We start from the raw sequence: 5,439 nt of genomic DNA on the forward strand, positions 1-5,439 counted from the left end.
TCCAGCTCCCTCTGTGGTTCCCACCTCTCAGTGTGGGGTGGGTCCAAGGCGGAGGGAAGACAAGGGGATGGGAAGAAAACGATGCCTGTTGGGGCACAGGCTCCTAAACCCAACCTCGTATCTCCTCCTACGAGTAGCTTCCAGGTGTCTACAGGCAGCCCGGGGTCATGCTGGCATCACTCATTCTCCACGCATCAGATGATCCTGCGGCCCCTCAGTGCCAGGCCCCACTGGCCCTCTGGGCACATCAGTGACTTTGATGTGGTCCTCCCCCTCCCCATGCTGCCAGTCTGATGGTGGAGACAGAATAGCAGTCCTGGATGGTAAGGATGCCCAATGCCAACCCCCTTAGCAGGGGAGATGCAGAGGAGGGGGGGCCACCCAATCTGGGCATCACAGAAGCCGCCCTGGAAGAGGGGGCATCCAAGCAGAGCCTGAAGGATGAGATACCAGCTAGGGGAAGGGACTGGCTGGGAGGAGAGGCAGGGAGGGGTTTCCAGGCAGAGAGACAGCGTGTGCAAGGCTTGAGTGCAGGAGAGGCCCTGGTGTGTTGGAGCTGGAGAGGAGTGTGTGCGGGTTCTGGGTGGAGCGGGGATGGAGGCCAGGCCAGGGGGTTGGCCAGGCTGAGTGGCTTGGACATTTTACTGAGCACGGTGAGGAATCCTGAAGGCTTGTGTGCTTGGCTGGCCCCGCCCGGCTGACCACAGCTTCGTTCAGCACAATCCACATGGCACTGTGTTGGGGTTTCCGAGCCAGGGTCTCATTTCACCCTGGTGCTGCCCCTGTGAGGAGGCGTTGTCTCTCCTTCTGCAGTTGAGGAAACTGAGGCCTAAGAGGCAAGTTCTGTCCAAGGTCATGCAGTAGGTGCTTGCAGAGTCATCCAAATCGCAGTCCAGGGGTCTCTCGCCACCCTCCCTGACCCTCTGGCCATGGCTGCTGCGGGGATGACACCATCACAGGGGCAAGGCACTTTGAAATGCAAAAGCTCTACGGTGTCATGATGATGATAAAAACACAACAGGAAGAACGCAACCCATTTCAGTTTTATGAGGCTGAGCTGCCCCTCTGGAATTCCCTCTTATCTGGGGATCTCAAAGCACTGGGCAGGTCCACAGACCACTCCTAGAAGCACTGGGAGCCAAGCTCAGGCCAGGCAGGAAGTGGCAGGCACTGTTCATTCTCTGCCGTCCCAGTCCTCCTCCCCTCAGCATCGACCCCTCTCCCCAAGCCAGCTGGTGCGAGAATGGGGAGCTCGGGTCCTCCCGGTCCCCAGCAGGTGAGGAACAAAGACCAGCAGCAGCAGGAACAGGACTAAGGACTCCACCATCCTGGAGACAGAGAGGGGTGGAGGCATTGGCAGTTCCGCCTGGTTTAGAGTTTTCTGGGTTCAGATCCTGTCTGTCCCTTGAGACTACGAGCTCCTGAAAGTCATGGACCATGCATGTCTGAGTCACTGGGGCCTGCTGGGATGAGCACGACTTGATGGCCAGAGAGGAGGGAGTAGGGCGTGGAAGGCTGAGGGTCAGGGGGAAGTCACAGGACTGGCTACCCTGTCAAGGCTTCCTAGGGTTTGTTTAATGAATAAGGAATTGATGGATGACTTATCCACTAACCGAAGGGTATGAATTCCAGACAGATATGTGGAAGGATAAATGGATAGATGAATATGTGGATGATCTAAGGGAAGATGGATGAGTGGGTGGATGGATGAAGGGATGGGTGGATGGGTAAGTGATGAATGAATGTACAGATGATGGATGGATGGATGGAGGGAAGGGTGGAAGGATGGATGGATCAAAAGATGTATGATAAATACATGGATGGAAGGATGGATGGAGGGATGAACAGATGGAAGGATGGATGGAGGGATGAACAGATGGAAGGACGGATTGATCAACGATGGATGAATGTGTGGATGTGGATAGATGGATGAATGCACGGACAGATAGATAGTGGATAGATGGTATAGCGGGTTGGTAGAAAGTGAAATAAGCACCTGGGTCATCTCAGGCATATGGGCAATGTGAGACGCTTCTAGCAGAGACCGTGATGGGGCTCGTTTGGCTTCACAGACGGAACCTTGGCATGCATGGCACGATGCCCATGTCCTCCACCAACTAGAAGACCAATGATTTGGCTAGGACCAAGAGACTCGGGTCATTTTCTTGGTTCAGCCTTATCAGCCCCTTGACCATGGCCAGTCTTCTCCCCTCCTGGCCTTGGTTTCCCGGCTGGATTATGAGGATTTACTGGATGAGATGGGCCTCTGTGGTGGAGTGTCCAGGTTTTCCTAGGAGGAGGGGTCGCACCCCCACCTCTCTCTTCTGCTTACAGGCCTTCCCTCACTCCATTCCCAGGCTCAGCCCAGGCACCTGCCATGCACCCTCTTCCCCACCATTTTCTAAATGTCTGGGCAGGAAGCCAGCAGGAGAGATGGGCCCTGGGGAAAGGGAAGCTGGCCCCTGCTGCAGGGTGGGCAGGATGGGGACCACTGTGGCTGCAGACAGCTGCTCAGCAGGCCCTTGGCAGGCTCCAGTTGAGTCACCCTGAGTCACCACTGTCACCTCCTACCACACATTCCTTCATTCATACAGTGTCTACCCCTGAGGCCACCTCCCTGAAATCTCACTGGGCAGTTGACAAGGGTGTGGAGGGCACTCAGGCCTGCCTGATGGGCCTCTGGCAGGGAGAGAGGGCTGGGCAAGATGACCTCCGGGAAGGTGTGGACACCCTCTGAGTCCCTTCCAGCCCGGGAGCTCTCTGACCTCACTGGGCTGGGTCCCCTGCAGATGGGAGGGCTAGGTGCCTGTCTTCTTGAGGCCCCTTCGCAGTCATTTGGAGGAACACTGGGCCCCTCAGCTCAGTAAGATTCACTGGGATGAGGAGAGGAAAGTGACTCACCTGCCCCCCTTGCCTGTCTCCTCAGCAGCCACACCCAGGCTAGGCTCTCCCGCAGAGGGCCTGTGGCCCCTTTGCAGTGGACCAGGCCAGCTCTGGAGTGGGCAGCCCTGCTCTGTGTCTGTCCCAGTGCTTCCTCTCTGTGTGGTGTGAGGCAGGCCATGCACGTCTCCAGGCCTCCGTGTCCTCGTCTGTAGCCGGGGTATTGGCAGGCACCGCCTCTGGCGACTTGCGTGGGCACCTGGTGCTCCTCTGTCCCTCCTGGGGCCAGGGGTGTCCCTCAGCCCTTTGACCTGCAGGGCTCACCTCTGGCAGGTCCTGAGTCCTGGTGTCAGACACCACCAGGAACACAATTCTGGGCCTGAGAGGTGAGCCTCTCTCCAACTGGAAGCCTGGGCTGCACTAAGAGCTTAGGGACCCAGGATGGTGACCTCTGAGTGCTGGGCTCCCAGGGGTGGGAAGAGAGAGGCCGGGGTGGTAGCCAGGCCCCTGCACAGTAGGTGCCAGGCAGGGCAGCCGCTGGGAGCCTGGCACGGGGCCCGGGGCCAGGCTGGGGCTGGTGGTCTCAGGGTCCATGAGGCCCATACATTAGCCTCTGAATTTGCCATGGCAGGAACCTGGGACACAGGAAGCCAGCACCGCTGAGTACCCTGTCTTTTTCATTCATTTCCTCTCCCGCTAACCCCAGTCAAGCTTTCTGTGGCAGGCACCACTCTGCACTGAGGATTTATGTCAATGAAATTGACTTGGGTCCCTGTCCAAGGGGGTCTGCATTCTATTGAGGGGAGACGGAAGACAGGCACTAACCATAGTCACATGGCCTGGCCTGCTATGGAGGCAATCAGAACCGTGGGAAAGAGAAAGGAGAGTGAGGGAAGAGGTTGCTCTCTGAGAAGGGCTTTGGATGGGATCGGGGGAGGCACGGTGAGCAGGGATGGGGGGTGTCTGGACAGCGCACCCCGCTGTGGAGCAGTAGGGAGGCCGGCAGAGAGGACCAAGTCTGGGAAGTGGCTAGATCTTGCACAATCTCCCATCTCCCAGGGAGGCTGACCTGGCACCAGTTTTCTGGGATGGCCGCATGTGCTCCAGTGTATTCTTTTTTTTTTTGCAGCAGCAGCACCAGAAACATATACACTTCATTGAATGCCATTGCAGAAAAGTGTGTGAGGATAAAGGGCTGATACAGGACTGGGCTCCAGGGGCAGGGCGAGGAATGGAGGGTGGAGTACATGGGTTACAGGTCATGGGCAGAGCTCCTGGCCTCAATGATGCCTCCTGATCTACTGATGGGCTTGGATGATCAACACTGCGATGACGATGAGCAGAATGGTCATGAGGATGCCCAAAATCAGGGCCCAGATGTTCAGGCACTTGGCGGTTGGAGGCACAGGCCTGGGCCCCGGTCAGGTCGCCAACCATCTTCCTGTCCCTAGACTTCATGGAGTAGGCGAATGCTATGAAGCCCAGGCAGCAGGGGTTCATGAAGAGGGTGTTGAACAGGGACCAGACAACATGGTCGGGCACGGAGGTCTCACTGCGGACGTGGATCACGGTGGACATTGGGGGAGCAGGGTTGTGGGGTGCCCCTGGCACAGCCATGTCGTGCTCCTCCTTGAGCATCTCATAGTTGGGGGGCTGGCTGCTGTTGACAGGAGAGAAGAAGGTTTGGACAGTGTGGTTCATGGTGTCCAGCGAAGACCAGCGGTGGTTGGGCTACTGGGATGGTTCTCAGTCGGCCCTCCCTTTCCCCAGTAGTTTTGTTTTCTCTGCTCTAGTGTATTCTTACGGGGCCCCCTTCTCCTCTCAAAGGGAAAGTTTGTTGGTCCTACCCTTGCAGGACTTTTTAAGGCCTTTGGCTTTCGCTTGAATGAATTGGGGAGCAGGAGAAGGATGGGTCCGACTCAGGCTGCTGAAAGGATGCTCTGCCTGCCAGGTTGAGAAGGGCCTGGGGGATGGGGTCAAGGGTAGATTTATGATCTGTGATCCTAATATCCGTTTCCTGATGATGCCCCTCAGCTCTGGGGACACAGAGATGGGGCGGACGTGGTCTTCCCCAGAGATTCCCTGATGGAGGAAGGACACAAAAAGGCTGATGAGCACCTTTCGATGAGCACAGGTTACTGCCTGTCTTCCGTCTCCCCTCAATAGAATGCAGACCCCCTTGGACAGGGACCCAAGTCAATTTCATTGACATAAATCCTCAGTGCAGAGTGGTGCCTGCCACAGGAGTCTTGACCCGGGTTAGCGGGAGGGGAAATGCAGACTAAGGCCCCAGGAGCTTGAGGAGAGAGCAGCCAAGTTGGGGAGGAAATCCAGGAAGTCTTCCTGAAGGAAGGGACATTTGAGGTGAGTCTTGAAGGCTGAGCAGCAAATTCCCCATGCAGAGAGTCAGAAAGAGGGGAAGGTATTCCAGGTAGAATGACAGATGGCAAAGGCTCATGTGTAGGAACAAAACACCAAGCCCTCCCACTTCATTCATTCATTTATCTACTCATTCATTCTCCACTTCTTGTATGCACTGTTTACCTGGCACCATGCTGG

At 56.6% G+C, this 5,439-nt stretch overlaps 1 pseudogene; it reads right to left on the reverse strand.

Annotated features, from left to right (window-relative positions):
* Nucleotides 1-4,178: 4,178 nt before the first annotated feature.
* On the reverse strand, nucleotides 4,179-4,642 carry LOC100593674 (annotated as a pseudogene).
* Between the last annotated feature and the right edge of the window lie 797 nt (nucleotides 4,643-5,439).

Source organism: Nomascus leucogenys, chromosome 4 (assembly GCF_006542625.1).
Source record: "Nomascus leucogenys isolate Asia chromosome 4, Asia_NLE_v1, whole genome shotgun sequence".
Taxonomy (NCBI): domain Eukaryota; kingdom Metazoa; phylum Chordata; class Mammalia; order Primates; family Hylobatidae; genus Nomascus; species Nomascus leucogenys.